Here is a 23,529-nt window from a genome sequence, read left to right on the forward strand (position 1 = left end):
AGCACTGAGCCACAGGTGTTCCGCCGCTGCCCAGCGCCGCGCCTTTCCGTAGCCACCGCTTGGTATGATGTAACGCCGCGTTCCTCTTCGTTGCGCTCGCCTCCGCTCGCTTCGCCAGCTGCGTCGCATGCCTGATAACATGTCGGAGAATTGAAAAGGAGAGCTCGCGTGCGCCGCAACCACAGTTGAGGCGGCAGTATGGACGGCTACAATTCTGATAAGCAGGAGGAGGCCTGGAAACAATATCGGAACGAGATGAATAGGAAACAAATCGCCCAGGTACAGACGAACAGCGCGCCGAACGACTGGCTAAACGCCGCAACATAGCTAGACAACCAGACTAACCTGGACTTGTAATCAAGATTAACGAAGACTAACCATGCTATGCCTTAGCTTTCGCTACGTATATCCTGGCATAGCCGAGCTAAGTCACTGCCAATTTTTTTCTTCACAGAGCGGAAGGGCTCTGAGTTCGTGCTATCAATCTTTTGTGTGGTTAATGAAAGAAGTGTTTCTGTCGTGTTTTTTATGTCGCATAATTTGCCCGTCGACACGCTCGCCTTCGTTTTAACACGTCCTCTTCGGGAGCTTCTCCCTGTTTTTGCAGACGCAATTATCTGATTGCTTGCGTTACCCCTGCGTTTCCTGCACGCGCAAGCTCTCGTCTGCGTTCTAACTGTGCCTCGGTAAGACCAAGTCGAAACGTGTCAAGCGTCTCGATGGGCTCACTTGCCCGCAAGAAAGTGATAAGGGTTCTCTTTGCCGCTTGTCGATGCATGCGTCCATGGCTCAATGGTTTCAATGTCGGGCTTCAATACTAGATGTCGTGTGTGCGAATCCTGCCATCCGACAAATTTTTGTTGTTTATCGAGTTGCTTATAAATCAGTACTCTGCTTGAAATGATTAGCTTACAAAGTCGCTAAGCCGTTTAAAGCCAGGAGGTCGACGTATATGTACTAACCATCACTCACATGCTGGCTGAAAAAATTTGGAGGAGGCTTAAGGTTCACCTTTAAGGGTGGAACGCGATAGCACTCAAAGATCCCTGACTGCTTTTCCCGCTTCTCGGCAACTGCATCTTATGTAACCGTAATGTTTATTGGGAAACGCTAGCGGCGAACACTACGCACGAAGGCAAGCTTTCTGGTAGAAACGCGACTCCGTGCGTGGGCCGCGATGGATGAATGGATGTTGTGAGCGTCCCCTTTGGAACTTGGCGGTGGCTTGCGCCACAAAGCTCTTCTTATTTTATTGCCTAATGCCCTGCCTATATTAAAAAAGAAAAAAAGAAAAGGAAAAAAATGCCACGATGAATTTCCATTACCAAAGTTTCTGAACCCCTAATGTAAACTTTGTTTTTGTACACCCCCGTTGTTTGTCATTTCCCCACTTCTTCCAATCACCTCTTACTAATCTCTATTGCGGACATGTTTACTTCGCCCCTGCCATCGCTGAACCTAAGGGCTTCAAGGAGGCCAGTGATTCCTAAATTGACCGCTGGGATATCTTATCATTCTAAGAAAACATGCTCCATCGTTTCCCTAGCTTTACCACAGCAAGCACATGCTTCTTCTTCCTTCTTCTTCCTTCTTCTTCTTCCAGTCTTAGATCCTCTTTCCAGCTTTCACGTTCTTCTTTGAACAGTTCGCTTGAACGCTGCACAGTGGCTAATGAAAGGCAATGTTCAACGTACATGGCATCGATACGGTGACTAATTTCTTTTTGGGAAACACCTTCAGCTGTCAAAAACCTCGCGACGCCATGCTGTTCAACTTTTGGAGCGTCTATGATGTCACGCCACCATGTTCAACCCAGTGTATGAGAGCATTAAAGAACATTTATCCTAACACCTGCGTGACACTTTTTTAAACAAGAGATGCCTGTGTGCTACGCGCATGCCTCGCAGACAACGAACTGAACCATTATTGCGCGGTGTGGGTTGGCTCACTTTCATTTGACTCGCCCTGGTGCATTAGGAATCCGAAGCAGCAGCTTGATAAAGGGCAAAGAATGCCACTGGAAACAAAGCTCATTGCGCGTATACACAAAACCTCGCAACAAGATATTTAAATATACGAATAAGTCTCCAATAAATCTACGTATCTAAGAAAAAGTCACCGTATATAATGCGTCAGACAAGGCAACTAAACATGTCGCGCAATCACAGATGCACAGATCACAGAATCCTAAGGCCCTCCACCCTTCTCTCCACGCCCCCTGATGTATCGCGCGCGACGGAAGGCGCCGCGCTTCCTCCCCGCTTTTCATCCTTGCGCACACAATACTAGGCCACCATCATCGCCTCATCCATGCTGCCACCACCCTCCTGCGCTTTCACTCGCACACAGGGCATGCGGCGCGTGGTCACAATGTTATTGCATGGGACTTTATACCGACCATGAGGGCGACGGCAACGGCAGGAATGCGCCTGGAGTGTCCATTTAATGTTTATCACAATAATATAATAACAGTATCCGGCAACTGATCCGCCCGTGGCCTATTACTTCCCGCAAAAGAAGAAGAAAAGAAGAACACGCACCGAAGTGCGCCGCGCGGTGGTCGGGGCAACAGGGGAAAAACGCATGCGTTTTGGTTGGCTCTGGCAGCCGGCAGGTAGCGAGAACAAGAAAGTTGGAAAGGCTCAGTGTGTCCTCGCGGATAAAAGTCAAAGTAAAAAAATTAATAAGAACGTAGTTACCTTTGCTGGCTTTAGTGTCTTGACATGGATGCTTTGGCGCAGGCGAAAAAAATGTTTATATTCTTTTCTGTGACATGACAGCGCAAATAAACCACCACAACGCTTCATCTCATCAGACCTCGCTACGTGCTTTGTCAACTTGTCTGACAGTGTGTTGATTTGGCTTGTCTCGTTGTATGGTCCAATGTGCGACTCAATCAATGCGCCTTTGGTGTCAAATGTTTATATCTACACTAAACCCACAAAGTTCAGGAATTGAAAATCGAAAGCACGACTTTGGAAACGTCAATGCACCTTTCGCATCATAGGTTTATGACAATTTTGTACCCATAAAGTTTCGTAATTGAAATCGATGCGTTCCGTAGATTCCACGACCTCCGCGAGATGCCGCAACGAGCCCGCTCGCCATTACAACGCCCTTAAAACCTTGTGCTCAGATGGGGTGCCTTGCCTCATGGGACTCCCGGTGCATGGGCATTGCCACGAAATCCAGCCCGACTTCACAATGTTCGCGCTGAAATATCTTTTCGAGCGTGAAAACGACCCATTTTAGACAAAATCCAGAATGATTTCCGGCGCGGGGGGTTGCCTTGGTCGGCGGTGCATGACAGCGCGAAAAAATTTCGGGAGGGGCTGAAGCCCCCCCCCCCCCCCTGGCTAAGCCTCTGGTGGACCATCATATAATCTCTTCAATGCGTTGGACATAGATTGTCTTTGTGTTTCAAGTTGAGGACAGTGGCATAAGTGGTAAATGTTCTCTTCGCAGACGCAGACAACAAATCAAGGATTCTTGGCCATTCCAATTAGTGCTGAATGAGCTTTCATGAAGGCAACGCCCAGACAGAGCCAACAGAGAAGAAACATTTGGCGTTAATGCAGTCCCGCCGGAGATCCGAGCTGCGGCGAAGGTCTGTGCGGTCTGGCGGGCCTTGTATTCCACTCAGCTAACGACAGTGTGTATGCCCGAAGATGAAGCTTTCTCGCAGTGTCTTTTCTTGAGAGGGGAATTGATATGCAGCGGTCTTCTTGGTTTGACGTTCGAATCGCCTTATCTACGTCCTCATTTCCAATGATACCGCAATGGCCTGGTATCCATTGAAATAAGACACCATGGTCTTTTAAATGCGAAGTATTTCTTGGCGAACATTTGCCACTTTAACAGTATCTATCTAGCCGCCTACGTCATGGTGCCGTCATGGTCGTTTCGATAACTTGCTGTGTACCAAAATTGGCATAGTATGACAAGAGTGTATGAACAACATAAATGATTGGTCATAAGATGAATATCATGACATCTGTGTCATGTAGGTCACGAAACAGACGCCTACGTCTTGGTGCTTTCATTGTCGTTTCGTTAACCTTGTAGGTACCAAATTTGGCATAGTATGGCAAGATTATAGGACGAGCTTAACTGATAGGCCATGCCATGAATATGATGACATTTGTATCATGCAGGTCATGAAATGGCCGCCTACGTCTTGGTGTTCTCATGCTCGTTTTGTTAACTTGGTATGTACCAAAATTGGGATAGTATGACAACAGTGTATGACAAACATAAATGATAGGGCGTAACATGAATATCATCACATGCGTGTTATATAGGTCATGAAACAGCCGCCTACGTCTTCGCGATCTCGCGGTCGTTTAGTTAACTTTGCAGGCTCCCCGCACACTTGGTCGCATAACATCGATTCTCACAGGATGCGAGATCTGCCCGCCTTTTTTTTCTCAAGTGATGGATAAGTTCCATGTTCTCACGCGTTCATTGATCGAGAGTTTCATGTCGGAGGAATGCATAGCAGAAAACTGCCCATTTTCCAGGCCTCTGTGTCTTAATCCCATTAAGCGCACCGTGAAGAGCCACGAACTCTTCAGCTTTAGACGTAGTGATATGAAAAGCCTTGAGCCGTTGGGTTATTCTCCTTGTTCGCATAACTACAGCGTCACCGGAACAGGTTGACGTAGAAGAAAAAAACGGACTGGGAATGAAAGAGGGGAAGAGCACCGGGAAGTTTCGAGTCTTGCCAAAAGCCATATTCTTACTGTTGTCTCTAAAAAAAAATCTTGGGACATTTTGTGTATGCCATGTTATTTCTTTCCAGTTCTCATTTGTACTTTTAACAAAACGCAGATTGCTAGAACTCTGTTTCTTTAACCAGGTTATATGAGCATTTACTGCCTTTTTAGAAAACCAGGCACGCTGGATTGGCCGCATATATGTTTATGCGCGTAAATTCTTTTCTCTTACCCGTTTTTATCTCCGACCCACGAAAGACCCCAACGTCAGTAACCGGTTCTTCCCTGTTTCTGTCATAACTCCAAACTTCCCTTTGTTCCTCCCCCTTTCACTTAGGGTCTGTCTATTCTTTTTATTTATCTCTTTTTTTTTCGACTTTCACATTATCTACTCCACACCAAGTACCGGTTTATTCTCCTCCTTTCCCATTGAGCGCGGTAGAGAGTGAGCTACGCGTACACAAAAACGCTATTAAGGAAAGCCCTGGCTGTTCCGGCGACGGCAAGTCACCTCGTCGAAACTTTGGCTTCAGTGAAATTCCTTGTTAAGCTACTGCTCATCCCTTCAAGCCTTCATCTTCCCGTGAACCTTGTTTTTTTATGCTTCTTGATGCATCCAGTGCGCTTCAATTTTTATAAATCAAATGCAGCTATGTTTTCTCGGCTATTGATCCTAATTGGCCATTATTTTATTGATTACGTGGGTGTCAAGAAACACTGACCTCTGTTTAAATGATTCATGTTGTCGATGGGTGCCTCGAGGGCACGAATAGGATTGCATGCACCGCGGGGCTTCTAATCGCCGTCGGTTGCTCCACGCAGAGGAACACCTACAGAGCCATCTGTTCATTCCTAGGTCTGCTACGTCGAGTGGCAACTGTCATCAGGCAGGTCTTCTTTGGCAGCAAACTGTCATGGCTATTTGCATCATTAGGGAGGCTGTTGGGAAGGCTTTCTCGCTACTGTGGTCATTGATGTGGCCAACTGTTACGGATTCCCAGATGGCTCCATCACTGAGGCAAATGAGGTGGTGCCTCCCTAAAACAAGAGAAAAAAATGTTTGAAATATCATCACATAGAGAATATGTAGTTCCGCGTAGGACCCACTTCATCTTCAATTCCCGTGGTAAATATAATCTGGTCGTGTCCTGAATTGAGAATAGGCCATTTTCTCAGGCATTCTTGTTCGCACCAGAACCTGTAAACTATACCACTTTAATTCAAGATTTATGTGTGCGTAATCCATGAAATGTATTGTAAAAATTGTGCTCTATACAATTAATTTTATTTCCTTTTCTCGCACGCAATCAAAGCATGTTATGCGTGTACATAGAGTGCACGCAAAGTATTAATGTTCCAAAATTTAATTTTGCCTCCCCCTAATCATATAACCGAAATGAGTAGAGAGGCGCTTTTAGAAATTACAGATGTTGATCGCAAGACCTCCATGCAAATCTTCCTTTTTCGCACTCCTGTGTCCTAAGTGACGCTTCGAACTTAGCGGCGTATTACTTGGCTTTCGAAAAAAAAATATTTTTTTTCAAGCTGGTAAGCATGAGGTCCATCTCTCCTCATCTGCGTTGCTAGCTTTTTCGTACTGCATTTCCAGGCTTTCATATCTGCGGTAATGATACTGAATATGCGGATAGGATCTCACCCGGCCAGTGCAGTTCCGCCAGGGGCGCTTTTGACGCTTTTGCGAGAAATCTAATACCCGCGAGGAACTGGACGCGTGAGCCGTTACCCTTCTCGGGCACCTGATGATCGCGTAGCACTTTTGCCATCTCGCGGATATGCTCTTTCTTTACGCACCGATGCGATTTATTTAGCATGCATATACTTTGTGCCTTGGCCTCTATCGTTCGAACCATACAGCGCAGAGAACGCGAACAAGCTTGGGAAAATCAGTTCGCCTTGCACTGCCAGCCATCTCGAGTTTATTGTTTCGAGAGTCGGAATTGCTGGCTCACTTCTTATTAAGTCGCCGAAGTACGTATTTCTATCAGTTCACTGAGCATCAGGTTTTGTTCATTTCATGTTTATTTATTTATTTATTTATTTATTTACTTATTTATTTATTTATTTATTTATTTATTTATTTATTTATTTATTTATTTATTTATTTATTTATTTATTTATTTATTCGATACTGTAAACCTTGTACAGGTCAAAGCAGGGTGGCTAAAAGGATAAACAAAGCAAATATAAAATTAGTATAAAGGAGATTTATTGGGGTTCGTAGTGACCGCCGGTCCTGAGATGCACCGAGCAGTTCCCGAGCTCGAGCCTCTGCTGCATTGTAGCAACTGTAGCATAAGTGACTGGCGTAGTCACGACATCCTGCTGGTGAACAGCCGGCAGCGCTTCTGCGACCTCTTTATGGATGACGTTACGGAGATAATAATAATATTTGGGGTTTTACGTGCCAAAACCACTTTCTGATTATGAGGCACGCCGTAGTGGAGGACTCCGGAAATTTTGACCACCTGGGGTTCTTTAACGTGCACCTAAATCTAAGCACACGGGTGTTTTCGCATTTCGCCCCCATCGAAATGCGGCCGCCGTGGCCGGGATTCGATCCCGCGACCTCGTGCTCAGCAGCCTAACACCATAGCCACTGAGCAACCACGGCGGGTGACGTTACGGAGATGAGACGGTAAAGTGCTAGCAGACTCCTGAGTGACGGACACCAGGTTTAGCTGTTGTGCGACTTCTTCGCGGACGAAGTCCTTGATTTGGGTTATCAGGGAGGCTTGTTCTGGGCCGGTGGTCAGGCTGCGGAGTGACGCCGAATTTGGTGCGGGATGTCGCCTTGTCAGAGCTCGCTGCTTACGTAATTCATCATAGCTCTGGCACAAGCTGATGACGTCGCCAACAGTGCGCGGGTCCTTGACCAGAAGCATCTGGAACGCGTCATCATCGATTCCCTTCATGACGTGCTTGATCTTTTCCGCTTCCGTCGTGGCAGCGTTCACGCGCCTGCACAAATCTAGCACGTCTCCTATATAGCTGGTGAATGTCTCACCCGTGTCCTGTGCGCGCATACGCAAACGCTGCTCGGCTCGTAGTTTCCTGACGGCGGGTCGGTCAAATACTTCCGTAATCGACGTCTTGAACGCCGACCACGTTCGGATATCCTTCTCATGATTTCTGAACCAGAGACTGGCCACGCCCGCGAGGTAGAATGATACGTAAGCCAGTTTGTCCGAGTCATTCCATTTGTTGTGAACGCTCACCCGTTCGTAGGACGACAGCCACTTTTCAACGTCGTTGTCGTCGGTTCCGCTGAAGGTAGGAGGCTCCCGCTGGCGAACGGTGCCAGCGCAAGGGGCGTGTGGCGATCGAAGAGTCTGCTGGTCGGCGTCCGGCATGGCGGAGGGTAGCATCCGAGAACGGAGGTCCAGGATGGTAGAATGGAACGTTACCCCGCACCTCCACCACTTATAAAGGAGATTTATTGGGGTTCGTAGCGACCGCCGGTCCTAGGATGCACCGAGCAGTTCCGGAGCTCGAGCCTCTGCTGCGCGCTTGATGCTGCCGATGCTGCTGACTCTGTGCGCACGTTCGTCATCTTCCTTACAATAGCTAAGTTTAAAATTATCAGAGTGTTACGAAAGTCAATAAAGCATCATTCCAATCGGTTACAGCAGGAGGAAAAAATTAAAACTTTAATAGATGTGCTCGTGCAAAATATGGCGTCAGTAAATTAATATGACGGTGGCGAGTATAACTTGATGTTGAAGACGATAGATAGGGTGATGTGTTAATTGCTAGGTCTCGATTCCAAAGCAAGGAAAGAAATTGCAGACGTAAAGTTCTCCCTCTTTGTTCGATACATCGAATGTTATTACCCTGCATAATTTCAGAGGTGGAGTCATGCGGAGAATATGTTGAGTAAATGAACCTTGCAGCTTTCCTCTGTACCTTTTCGAGACGGGTAATATTGCGTTTAGTAAACGGGTCCCAAGCATTGCATGCATATGCAAGTTTCGGTCTAATTATTGTATTGTGCGTAAGTGTAATTTTACACTGGAGGGGTGAATGTTTAAGCTTATTCTTTAACAAATATAGTTTACGTAACGCAGGAGAGCAAATAATAATAATAATAATAATAATAATAATAATAATAATAATAATAATAATAATAATAATAATAATAATAATAATAATAATAATATTCTTTATTTCATGAAAATAATACAAATTCAAAGACCGGTCAGCCCAAGCCATGAAGGCTTGTCGGGCTGTACCCGGCAATCAGCGACAAGTACTAAAAAGAAAGCAAGGTTAGCAAACTATAAAGTGGAGCAAGCTACCAAACAAACGCAAACAACAACACAAGAAGAAGCTACAATACCAAAGCAAAGTACCAAAAACAAACGCGAGCTACGAGAAGAAGCAAGTTACAAAAGATATAAAGTGAAACAAACAAGGATACACACCAATCTAGACAAACGAAACTAACCGAAACTATGGCACGGGCTCTAATGACAACTAAACAGAAGAATAATTGGTTTTGAGGTACAGTTTGAGTGCCCGTTTTGATGAGATCGAGCAGAGCTTAGTGGACAAAGAATTAAAACCTTATGAACATAATAATTTCTGGTAAAACGACCAAAACGGATATAACACCACGGTAAAATGAACGTATTAAGGCGTCTCAGTGGTCTGACAGAAACCAAAGGAAAGAGAAAATCCCTGTTCCAAAAAAGTTTTATCACCACAGTTTGAAAAAATAATGCGTCAAATGAGGGCAACTACAAAAAGGAAAATAGATTATTATTAGGCGGAATGGGGTCTCATCGTATGCAACATTTCGAAGAACAGATTGCAGGATAGAATTCAATTTTGCACCTCATGTAAATGAACCGTGATAAAATACGATAATTCCATATCTAAGATAGCTGTACACAAATGCGTGAACAATGACTTTCTGGACAGAAAACGGGAACAGGTATCTAGAGTTATACAGAAGACAAGATATTGTACCAAGCTTTTGGCTAATACCTGTAAAATGAGTGTTCCATGTCATATCAGAACCAAACATGATGCCTAAATATTTTACATTAGTTGAGAACTGTAATGGTATGCATTTGCAGTTTATACGTTTAGAGTCGCGAACAAAAAAAATGTCTCAAGACGATCAATTCTTTTACGGGGATTATGAAAGCAAACTAGTTTAGTCTTTTGTCTATTGATTCGAATTCCGTTATTTGTACACCAGTTCATTACAGACATGGCATCTGCTTGAAGGTTATAAACGCTTCAGTTGAGAGAAACACAGTGTCGTCGGCGTATTGGAATATGCGGCATTTTGATACAAAATGAGGCAAATCATTGATGTACAGGTTAAATAAAAGTGGAGATAAAACAGACCCCTGGGGAACGCCCGATTTTAATATTCTTTTTGTACAGGAATAGTCACCTATGCGCACCACCTGAGAGCGATTACTAAAATAACTGGACAATAACTTTATAAATGGACCCCTGAAACCAATTCTTTCTAGCCTATAAAGAAGTATAGTGCGAATAAAGGTATCAAAAGCCTTACTTGCATCTAAAAAAAAGCGCACATACGAATTCGTTATTGTCAAAAGCTGAATAGATAGTGTTCGTAAATTCTTATAGTAGGGAAATAGTGCTTCTTCCTTGAATAAAGCCAAACTGTGCTTGTGATAGAACATTATTTTTATTTAGGAAATCGGTCATCGTTACGAGCAGGTGTTTTTCAATTATTTGACTAATTGCAGGCAGAATGGAAATCGGTCTGTGGTTCTCTACTTTGCTATGAGAACCACTCTTACCGAGCGGCTTAACCACAGCCACTTTTAAATAATCGGGAATAACGCAATGATGCACATACCGATTAATAATGAAGAGAAGGACAGATTCAAGCGCAGAAAAATTACGTTAAATATCACGTATGGCGATACCGTCTATTCCAGGTGGTTTCTTAGGTCGAAAGCCAAATAAGATGCTGTGCAAGTCTCCTGCAGTAACCGATTGCAAGAATGCCGATCGCACAGTATTTGGAACAGTGCTAGACGCATCTGGAGCAAAAGGCTGAAGATGTGAAGACGCTTTAGAAAAAAAGTAATTGATTTCTTGAACGACTGACGTAAGGTTGCTGAAATGTTTTGCGAATACATCTTCAAAAGTTTGATTGGTGTTTCGTCCAAATACTTCATTAATAGCTGACCATGTATTTTTGGGAGAGTGCTTGCTTTCATAAAAGGTCTTAGTAAAATACTAATGCCTTGCCGACGGAATCATGGCGTTTATCCTGTTGCGGAGCGATCTGTACAGATTTCTTAGGTGTGTATTGTTTAAGGAACGCTTACAACGTGCCCAAAAGGCATTCTTTTCTTTAATAGCAGCAAATATATCGCAAGTTAGCCATGGATGTTTGGGGATGCGTTTTTTCACGTTGATTGTTTTCTGGGCGGTAATTTTTAAAGAACTAATTGCATCAAAAAATCACGTATAAGCTGCGGAAGCCGTGACATTACATAAAAATTTGGTCCAATCACCATTGGCCACAATATTGTCATATTTAGCGATCTCAAGGATATCTAGGCGATGAAGGTTAGGGCGGGATATAAAGGGAACTTGAAATGCAAGATGACAGCCTGCAATATAATCATCGGCCAGTTTACGTTCGATTATCGCCGACACGGTGCTAGCCAATGGGGCTCTTACATTCACATCGTCTAGGCAAGATGACACCATTTTGCTTCCATTATATTCATCTCGCGTGTAGACATTAATGGTTGGACTGACTCCCAGTTTTGATATAGTGTTAAGGTACTCGCAAACCACTGGTCTTGATGGCGATAGGGTGCCAATATTAATGTCCCTAATGAGACAAAGTAGCTTATTTGGTAATAATGAGGGAAGAAGATCGTTTAATTCTGTTAAAAATGAATTTCCATTCTCTGAGGGAGGCCTGTAAATAAAAATTAGGCTGACATCAGCATCAGGCACTGAAATTTTTAGTGCAACACACTCGGCAGAGGTGTATTTTGTGGCGAAAGATAAATCTTTTAACCTTTCATGCACAAACACCATGACGCCACCTCCTCTCCCTATCTGTCTTGTGAAAGAATAGCTGGAATATTGCTCAAGCAAAAACAGGGTTACCAAATTGGCATGGATGTTGATTTCCGTTAGGACGATGACATGTAATATGTGGTCAGTGTTATGGAAAAGAGCAAGAAACTCGTTTCAGTGGCGAAGAATGCTATGAATGTTCATGTGCACAGCCGAGAACGCTCTGTCCCCTTGAAGCGACAAGCTGCAGAAGGCAGCTAAACCGTTACATTCGTGAAAGACAGTGTTCATTGCCGAACGAGCCTATCAAGGTCGGCAAAACCATTGATGCGTATTAGAGGTGTGCCTTCTGATCTCCTCACAAACATTTTTCTATTTCTTGAACACATAAATTTGTACTCTAATTCTTTTCCCTTTTGCCGCGCAACCCAAATCGATTGTTTGTTGAAGCCCGTTAGATCGTCGCAGAAAAACATGGGAGGGATGTCCTTGCTTTTAACGAGGGACCGTAATTTCGCACTGGAACTCGTCCATTTCTCTTTGTCTATTCTGTTGACAAACCTAACCAGCACAACAGGTGCCCCTTCACGCTTCGCTGGCATTCGATGGATGACTTCCACATCAGAATCATCAAAAGGCACTTCCAACTTTTGTACAAAGTCACCGATTAGCGAAAAAAGTACCTCCTTAGGTTTCTCTGGTAAACAGTGAATTTCCCAATTTTGCAACCTGCTGTACTGCTCAAGCTCGTTCGCTTCCTTTCGCAGTTGTACAATTTCTTCTGACTGTTTAGAGGCAACAGAGCGCAGAGTTGCTAATTTTGTCTCGAGTTTTTCAATGGTGACCTGGCGCTTTGCGTCAGAAGCACACACCGCTTCATACCTTTCCGACAGGAAAGCAATTGAACATTCGACGTTCTGCACCGATTTGTGAAGCGCATCCAGCGTAGTTCTCAGAGCGAGAAGCTGATCTACTTTTAGGGTGAGGGAGTTGATGGCATCATTGAGCGGAAGTAAGGCTTCCATGTTATCTATATGTAAATTCAAGGATGAAGTATTAGTAAGTGTAGCACCTAAGTACGTGTAATGAGTCTCTTCCTGGAGTGGTAACGAACCTATCCAGTACGTAAAAGAGAGCGGAGCTTTTTGGCGAGAGAAGCGAAAAAAGACGGTCTTATCAGTATTAATCTGCACATCCCATGTTTAAAACCACAAAAAAATGTTAACAAGAACGGAGTTAACATGGTTCTGATTCTTACTTGAAGTGATTTCTTGCAAAAGCTGCAATCATCTGCACACAACCTGATTTGCATTTTAGGATAAATTACAGTGATTATATCGTTAATATAGAGCAAAAACAATAGTGGTCCTAACGCAGTCCCTTGAGGGACCCCGCAGCCGACCGGAAGACAGCCTGACTGGCGCCCATTAACTGCTACAAATTGGTAGGGATCTGTTAAATAGTTCGTTATCCATATGATCAAAATTTCCATAAGTCCAATGTGCCTAAATATTAGTATTGGTTTGTCATGTGCAACTCTATCAAAAGCCCATGCTTGGGGAGAGAGAGAGAGAGAGAGAAACTTTATTTTGGTTCCTTCAAGGATTCAGCGTTTCGAGGTCTCGGTCGTCTTGGGCGCCGGCGACTTGGAGCCTCTTCCAGCAAGGGTGGGCCCCTATTCCAGGGCTCCACTGAGCCTAGCTACCTGTCTAGCGTGCTGCACTAAGGCCCTTTGGGCCGTGAGCTCGCAGCTGGTAAGCCGACTCTCCCATTGCTCCGCACTCGGGTTATTGTGTTGGTGGAATGATTTATTGTGTTTACATTCCCATGTGACATGGTATAGTGTGGGTGTGGCCCCGCACCATGGGCAGGTGTCTCTGTATTGTGTTGGGTACATTTTGTTCAGGATGTATAAATTTGGGAAGGAGTTTGTCTGCAATCTGCGCCAACTCGTTGCTTCCTCCTGCGTTAGAGCTTTGTGGGGTGGGGGATATTTCGCTCTCGTCCCTCTGTATAAGTTTAAGATTTCTGTGTATCCTCCCTCACAAGCGTGTGGGTGATACTCCGGGGCGCGCGACTGCTCTGCTCGGCACGTGGTCTCTCGAGCTAGGCTGTCTGCCCTTTCGTTACCCTGTATGCCTGCGTGGGCCGGAATCCAAATTAACTTGTGCGTAACGTTCCTCTCGGCGAAGTTGGCTCCGCCAAGAATTCTGAGGGCGGCTTTGCTAATCCTGCCCCTCGTGTAATTTCGGCACGCTTCCTTTGAGTCTATTAAGATGTTTAGAGCCCTGCCTGTCCTATATCCTTCTACTGCCGCCAGCGCCACGGCAATTTCTTCGGCCTCCGCTGTGTCGGCTGCCTTTACCGTCGCACATGTGATCAGATTCCCGTCACCGTCCACCACCACCGCCGTGGCCGTGCGCTTCCCTTCTCGCGGGTACGTGGCAGCATCCGTGTACACCGTGTTCTCTAGTAGCGCGAGTGTCTTTTCCACGTATTCGGCTCGCGCCTGCCTTCTGCCCTCGTGGAGGTTGGGGTCCATGTTCTTAGGTACTGGCCTAACGCTTATTGTTTTTCTTAAGCAGTCGGGCACGTCTGCGTATCTATCTACGTGTCCACTCGTGTCCCGTCCCAGCCTAGTCAGGAGCGCTCTCCCTGCAGGGGTGCTTTTGAGTCTGGCTTTTTGCGTTTCAAGCAGGGCTTCCGCCAGTTCGCTGAAAGTGCTGCTGATGCCCAGTTGGAGCAGTTTTTCGTTTGAAGTGTTTTTTGGCAGATGGAGAGCCGTCTTGTATGCTTTCCTGATTATCGTGTCCGCCTGTTCCCTCTCTCCTTTGGTCATCGCGTGGTACGGTAGCGAGTAGATGACTCGGCTGACGACCAGGCTGCCGACGAGTTTGAGTGTGTCTTCCTCTTTCATGCCGTATCTTTTTTGGGAGACCCTGTTGATCATCCGGCCCACCTGCTCCGTCACTTTGCTCAGCAGGCTGATGGTGTGGCTGCATTTTCTGCTGCCCTGTAGCCACATGCCCAGGATTTTGATCATATTCTTTTCCGGGATGTTTTGACCATCAAGCGTTACTTCCAGCGTTGCTTGGGTGGGGTGTCTACCTACTCTCAGTAATTCGGATTTTTCTGTGGAGCATACCAGTCCCCTCTCTCTGGTGTACTTTTCGACACAGCGCGCAGCCTCTTGTAGCTTCTCTTGTTTTTCTCCCAGTGAACCTTGCGTGACCCAAACCGTGACGTCGTCCGCGTACATCGCGTGTTGGATGCCATGAATCTCGCCGAGTCGTTTTGCCAGGCCGATCATCGCCACATTAAATAGCACGGGCGATATCACGGAGCCTTGGGGTGTGCCTCTACATGGTGTGGAGAAGGTGTCGCTTCTCAACTCCCCCAGCCCTACCGTTGCCGTTCTGTCGGTTAGGAAGTCCTTGACGTAGTCGTGTACTTTCCTTCCGCAGTTGGTGTTGTTGAGGCCCTCCATTATGGCCGCGTGGCTGACGTTGTTCGATAAGCATAGTTCTTATCACGGCAGGTGTAATAAGGGAAATGTAAACTTCCATGTATAACCACAGAACACGAATATAAACTTAGAGAATGAAAACTGTACTTCCACATTTCAACGGAAATGAGAGTAAGGGTGGCGTTATGAACTAAAGTATGCAACCGGGAGATGGTGCTGGCAATTCCACGTTTCAACGGAAATAAGAGAAGGGGTGGCGTTATGAAATGAAGTATGCGACCGGGAGATAGTGCTGGAAAAATCAAAACTAATGTCCTCATTATTACGTAGGGAGTAATATGGCCGCTACGGTAGCGACTGGTGGGACTGGTGAAGCGGGTCACACTGCTCGCTCACTGGTTTTGGGCGCCTGGTTGCCGCTTTCGGGCCGGTATTCGTGTGTACGGTACTGCAACATGACTACAGATATCTTTATTATGTCGTCAGGTGACCAGGAATTCTCAACACGCAAGCTTATATTTTTTATTGTTAATGGTTAATGAAGCAGTACATGCCACAATTTTCGTAGAGGTCAGGTGGAGTTAATGTTGTCAGTCACTGAGTTTATAATATAGAGTAACACAGATAGACATCTATTTAATGAAATTGAAAGCTGAAATTCAGATTTTTTTTCGTGTTTGGTCAAAGCAGGGAGAGCGATGCTTCAGACAACGATATTTATGCTGGGCTACCCTTGCATACAGTGCTGCTTGACGTGTTTCGTAGTATATTGTCTGCGCTCAACGATTTCACGTATATTAAAAAAAGCATAAAAAGTGCTCGGCAAAACTGTACTGTCAGCAAGATAAGTCGAGCTGCAATTTTCCATTGTTTTCATAACCCACTGGCGAGAGGCACGAAGTGTAGGAGGAAAAGAATGTTATGCTGAATTTTTCATCACACATTAGCTGCTCTTGATATTTCTGCTGCACATTTAGTATTCAGGTGCGGCAAGTAAAGGCTTCGACACAAGTGGAGTGCCCGTAGGAAAGCGAGGAACGTTGTGGAGACAACAGTGCTTACAAACACCTCTGCAAATAATATGTGAATAAACAAGGGCACTAAATAAACAAAAATTAAAAAAAATTAAATTGTGGGGTTTTACGTGCCAAAACCACTTTCTGATAATGAGGCACGCCGTAGTGGGGGACTCCGGAAATTTCGACCACCTGGGGTTCTTTAACGTGTACTTAAATCTAAGTACACGGGTGTTTTCGCATTTCGCCCCCATCGAAATGCGGCCGCCGTGGCCGGCATTCGATCCCGCGACCTCGTGCTCAGCAGCCCAACACCATAGCCACTGAGCAACCACGGCGCGTCAAATAAACATACAAGGCCAATTAATGCTCAGGGATTCTTGGAAAATGCAATTTACGGTTTCATGTTGAAAAAGCATCTCGGTTTGCGTATTCAAACAAGTTAAAAGAGGTTGCAACGAGACGAACGTTTCAATTGAATAACGGTGGTGAGCAAGGGAAGCCTCAGCCTGGAACCAACGTTTCAGCAAGCAAACATATTTGTGAGCGCCGTGACGAAGGCAAGTTCCCACTCTGAGGCTTCCCTTGCTCGCCCACTGTTGATTGGCTGAATGTTAAGCCAAATTTACTCCGAGTACATTTCAAAATGTTTTTGAGAACCCACTGCTCAGGTTTGTTATCTCCTGTTTGAAGAGAAAGAATTTTATGTGTGTGTGTGATTTGTCATGTTTGAGAAGTGTGGAGTAGGCCGACTCTGTGAATTTGCCCTTCCTAGCTATTTCTTACGGAACCGGGCTTGCCTAGTTATTTCTTTCATGAAAACTGTACATGAGCTTTTGTAGCTACTAAGAAATGTAAAATAATGCGCGTATCCTGATCTAATTCTAATCCTGGCACTTACCATCTCAACAACGTTCTCTTAGATTTCATCGTGTCATATAAATATCTTGGTGTAAACATTACAAATAACTTAAATTGGAGCATTCATATAAAATACGTGATTAGCAATGGTATTCACATGCTCGAGAACTTATGGTGCAATTTTTTCATAGCACCGTCTACGTCAAAACTATAGCTTTAAAACGCTCTAATACGACTTAGTACGACTCTAATACGCTTGAAACTTGAATATGCATCTGCAATATGGGATCCCAGTAGTATTAATGTTATTACTTCACTCCACTCATGTCAGTCTTTCTCATTATAACTGTACCAAGAGTACCTCAATGAAAACTAACCTAGCCCACATTCCACTAGCTAACCGCCGCAAGATCATCAGTATTTCGCTATTTCATTGAAGCTTCCATCACACCCCACATCACGATGACTTTATACTGCGACATCAGTACGTTTCAAACCACGTTGATCATCGCAGTTAGGTAGGAATTGATTCATGTTACGTGAAGTCTTTATTTCAATTTTTCCCCCCACGTACATCTCAGGAACGGAAACACCTTTCCTCAAGTATGGCAGCTATCACCAATAGCAAACTTTTTTACAAAATATTAGCTAACATTGTAATCTCAGGAGAATTATTACATTACCAGAACTCACTGCACTTGTATGTGTGTAACCACTCCCCTTCTTAATGCCCATATGGCCCTGAGGGTATACATTCAATAAAAGATAGAATAAACTGAAGAGTCACTGTGAGGGTTTAAGTGAACATGAAGTATAATTTCTTCAAAATTGCATTGAGCGTTCTTGAAGGATTTAAAGTCATTTACATTTTCCTGTAACAAATTGACGTTGTGAGGGTGCATGTGATACTTGGTGCTAATGCCCGTCAAGCTGATTGGCCAAGAGCGGATGAAATAGTTTGTGTATAGCAAGTAAAAGCTTGCTACATTGTTTCTCTTCTGGTCACCATGGCTATAACAGACTTGAAAAGAAATAAGTTGGCACTCGTGTTGTTACTTCTTCGGTTGTTATAAAACGCCCTGAAATGCAAGTAAGCTTGTATGTAAAGTTTTAGCATTCCTGCTTGTACGATACAAGAATGTAGACTAATAAAGAGAAAATCAGACATCCACCCGTTCGTAGCAATTGCTACAAAGGAAACCCATACGGGTTCCTCGAAAGAAAAGCTTCAGAGTTAAAGAAATATTCGTCCTGGTCCAGGACTCGAACCCGGCACCACCGCCTTTCCGGGGCAGCCGCCTGGTTAGCTCGGATGGCAGAGCGGCTGCCCCAGAAAGGCGGTGGTCCCGGGTTCGAGTACTGGACCAGGATGAATTTTTCTTCAACTCTGAAGCTTTTCTTTCGAGGAACCCGTATGGTTTTCCTTTGTAGCAATTGCTACAAACGGGTCGATGTCTGATTTTCTCTTTATTAATTACTTCTTTCCACCTTGCGGGCTTGCGCAGAACTACTACGTCAAGAATGTAGACTGCTGCTTTCCTGATGCTCGCACCCCTATATATGGTAAACTTGCAAACATTTTTATGGTGAGGCACATAGTTCTGGAGGACCTCTTGTCATTATGGCGACTGTTGAGCTTCTTATGGCTTGGCGTCGGAAGCTTGCAGACCAATATCTTTGTCCATCTTCTTGAAAAGGGAAATCATTAAGCCCTGATAAACAAGCAAGCAAAAAGTGATAAGTACAAAAGTTAGTCAAATAAATGAACAAATCATGGTTCTAAGTGAAGTGTTCACAAATATACCTTGCGAGGATTCTGGCCAAGGGGTGACACATTCACTGTTGGCTGGCACGTCCAAAGACAATGGAATCCAAGGGGGTGAACGAATATAAGCAGCGTCTTGGACCCAGTAGTAGAAAGAAGAAAGAGCCTCAATTTAGAAGACATGTGGGTGAGTTTGTGATTAATGTATGACAAAGAACATTGCACAAAATGCTGCATGGCCGAAAAGCGCACACAAACACAACACTGTTTTGAGTGTGCATTTCTTTCGATGGTGTCCTTGTGTGGGCTGTGCTTAGTGAAGCATCGATTAGATGAAAGTTTTTGCCAGATACTAGGCAATTAATAAAATATTTTGTTATGCACCAAATGCAATAATTCCAATTATATCATCGCAAGTACATTTGTACTAATTTCCAGTGAATTTATTGCAGCGTATGATTTATGTAGAAACAGCCAAAACTATTTATTATTTAAGCTGTACTCCGTTTGGGGAATTTTAGCAACGTGGCAAAATAACAAGAGCTTTGTTTAAATTCCCTTTGAAGAGCAATAACTTTATAATTACCATTTTCCACTTTTAAGAAATGACTACCAGAATCTGTCTTATCCGCTTCGCGCGCAAGGAGATTCAAAATTGAAAATGCAAAGTCGTGCTTTTTTATTCACCGTTGCACACACCCATAGGTTGCAAGGTTAATCTGTCTTAGCGGCTAGCCTACAAACTGACTGTGTTCGGTTCCAGCGGCGAATTTTCACGCTAGCTAGCAATTTTTTTAAAAACAACGCGTCATTACGCTGCCAGACGCGGCAGATCACTAACGAAAAGAAATTAAATTCCGGGGTTTTACTTGCCAAAACCACTTTCTGATTATGAGGCACGCCGTAGTGGGGGACTCGGAAATTTCGACCACCTGGGGTTCTTTAACCTGCGCCTAAATCTAGGTACACGGGTGTTTTCGCATTTCGCCCCCATCGAAATGCGGCCGCCGTGGCCGCGATTCGATCCCGCGACATCCATGCTCGGCAGCCGAACACCATAGCCACGAGCAACCACGGTGGGTGTTATGGAATGTTGGACACATAAACTTACTGAGATATTATTATTATCTAACTAGAACTAACCTGCGTCATGCTGCTCAAAGAAAATAACCACGCCGTTCGCAAACATTGCCACCGTAGAATTTGAATCGATAAGCGACCCGTACTGGAATCGATACCAGTGGGCTGCTGCATATCGCACGTCAGTAAGGTCTCAAAACCTTTATTTAAGTAATAAAACAAAGGCTTTAATGATAGAAGTCTACTAAAAACAATTGTCTAGTTACTCTGTAACAAAATGACATGTTAACTACGTTTGTCGGTTATTATATGTACATATATAGATCAAATGTATAGCCGCGTTGAGCGGCCCATAACAGAAGATATACAAATTAAAGTATGCGAACAAATTGCAGCAGCTCCACTAACGCGCTTCATGTTGGAACGCGCTGCGATTGATGTTTCGCCCTCTGTAGCGATCGCTGGAACTTGAGAGTGTGCGGGGCCTGGTGGAACCTAGAAAGGCAGTCCGCCTGCGAAGCCAAGACCAATGACGTCAAATGGGCCGGACTCGATCCTGAAGCCTGTCGGAGGGAACAGGTGAAGTGACAGCTGAAACAGGCTTGGTCTTGTATGTTCGGCTAGCTGCACAATTGTATATCCTGCTTCGCACTCTTTGTTCAGCTTCGGTTATACTGAATTCCTTCTGTTATATTCGTGAGGGCATCTCATAGCTGACGTTTATGCCCTGTATCAAGCTCACTATTATATATATATATATATATATATATATATATATATATATATATATATATATATATATATATATATATATATATATATATATATATATATATCTTTGTGAATGGAAGGCGATACACCTTTCTACAGTACTAGATTAATCTAGATACGATCAACCACGTCGTCTGTATCATTATCATAATATTATGTGTTCATTGCATAATGGCACTATCATGATGACAGCTGTTGTGAAATATTCAATATTAGACACTATGTCACGTTAAGTATTAAATTGCTCCAGATAAAGGCAACGACTATTTCTTCTTATGTAATAATGGGTAGAATGTAATTTTCTTATTACATAAGGTTATCGCAATAGTTGTGATATTTCCCAACTTATGTCATTTAGCATATACAGTTCGGCCAGATAAAGTTAACCGCTCTCTCTTTCTATGTAGCAGTTGGTGTATGATGCCATATGTTTATTGCGTAATGACATTTCCGAACTGCACGAGAAATTCTTTTACTTGTTTCTCCCTTTATAACTGTGAATTTTTCAAGCTGTTCATATTAGTTTCTAGCAGCCCAGCTTACGTTTTGACCCTACCGACTAGATGAACACGACAGGAGGGTTAAACATGAATAGCATTTCGAGAATGATCAGGAAACTGTGTGTTGTTGTCTAGCGATAGGGGGGGGGGGGGGGGGCATGTAAAATGGTGTTGGTGAAGCTAGAACACTACTGAAACTGTCCGTCTTCTAACTTTCCGTCACTACATTTTACTTCGCACTGTGGCAAAAAGACCAAGTTCAAAAATGCTTGGTCCCTGGGCTTGTTACAATAAACAAAGAGAAGCATTAAAAACATTGCAAGCTTTTCTTGTGGACAGTGATCTGTTTAGTTCCTTGTGAACGTTATTATTCTTAACAACGCCATGATAACTTTGTCGTACCACTTCGCATTCTGTAAGCTTTGGCAAGTGTTTTTCTTATTTTCTCTCATTTTTTATCACTGCTATCAATGCAATGGCAATGTTATCGCGCCATAGATTTCTTGCACACTTCGCTTTGAACTGATGCATTTAACCAAGAGCAGAGTAATTCTGTATTGTCACAAATCATACGCCGACTCCGTATTACGCATGTATAGATATACAATGTATATCAAGACCTTTCTATATTTATAGAGTGTACTTATGGAGCTACACTCTGTGCGACTGAGAAACCTTTGCGCAATGTATTTATATTCTTCCATTTATCTTATATTCTTCCATTATTTATTTCTCTGGTGTAGCTTTTCTATTTTATGTGTGCACGGTGGCTATAATTTTGTGACAGCGGACTCATAAGTAGCCAAACTTCCCATATTGCCACCGTTAATAATGCATAACAAACGTCAAAACTGCTGAGCTATAGTCGACTCTATGAAATCGCTTCGGGGAGCTCTCTCCACGTCTGAGCATTAGATGGGTTTGCCACCCTCGCGACTTGAAAGCGACGGCCACAAGAGCCAATAATGTTCCGTGGGCGGGCGGAAGTGTCCTTTTTCTGACGGAAGACGAGCACCGCAACGCATTATTTACCAGTGCCGGTGCGATGGAGATCTCGCGCCATATTTAAGCCAGCTGACGTTTTTTTGTCCTATAAGTGTTTGCTATTTTCTACGTTCCCTATCCTCCTTTTTTTTAAATCTTGATTTGTATATATTTTAGTAATGCTGAAAGAATGTTCTTTGAACATGATGTAGCTTCTATGTATTGTTCTCAGGAATCTATGCTGCACTTCCAATATGAGACGATGTGCAACACTGCGCAGCGGTTCAATTTCGCTCGTTGCGGGCATGATGCGTCATAAGCAATGGGATGGTCTTTCATCATTTCTGCGAGAAATGTAAGCGAGAAACCAACTCTGCCCATCCACTTTTCAATTTCATCGCCTCCCGACGAGATCTGTTTCATGCATCCCCATTGTCTCACTTCACGTGCTTTATGCGGCGCGCACGGATGTCACACGGATTCCGCTTGGTTCAAAGCACGTGATTCTGGTTTCAGCGTAGCGCCTGTATAGATGTGCCCTTATACCATTATTAAATAATAGTTATATTAGCATTTCTAATCACTCTGATCACCTAAATAAAGGAAATAATTGGTATGCAAGGTTTTAGGACCACCGGCCTTGACCACAAAAGGAAATCACATACCTTCAAAACTTCCCTTTTATTTACAGTTACCGCTTGGCGTTGTAATCTTAATTCTAGTGTTTAATACACCATACACTGCCCTAGACATTCCTCTACCATAGCACGAGAAAGATATAAAAGTTAAATGAAGGAGGAAAGGCAGGGAATTTAACGAAGACTAAGCCCGGTTGGCATACCACGCACTGAGAGAAGCAGAAAGCGGAGGAAAATATTAAGAGTGAGAGAGAAAGTTGATGTGCACTGGAGTCGCCGATGTACGATGAATACTTTCAGCGCTGAGTCGAAGACAGTCTCTCTGCCAGGTTGCCTTCAGGGATGTGTGTACGTATGGGCGTGTGTGTTTCGATGTGCTTGCTTGCGCGCGTCCGTGTGCGTGTGTCTGCGTAAGCGTGTGTGTGTGAGCTTGCTTTATATATATATATATATATATATATATATATATATATATATATATATATATATATATATATATATATATATATATATGATTGTGTGTGTGTTCACGCTAGCACGTGAACACACACACAATCGGTGATTCAAGTACCTAGCTGCCGGCATGTTCTTACATTCGATTAGCCTGGTGAATGCGTCCTCTGAATGTTCGACGTCAGCTCGCATATTTGCTTCACGTTTTCAACATTAACCTCGGACGTCGC

Source organism: Dermacentor variabilis, chromosome 2 (genome assembly GCF_050947875.1).
Source record: "Dermacentor variabilis isolate Ectoservices chromosome 2, ASM5094787v1, whole genome shotgun sequence".
Lineage (NCBI taxonomy): Eukaryota > Metazoa > Arthropoda > Arachnida > Ixodida > Ixodidae > Dermacentor > Dermacentor variabilis.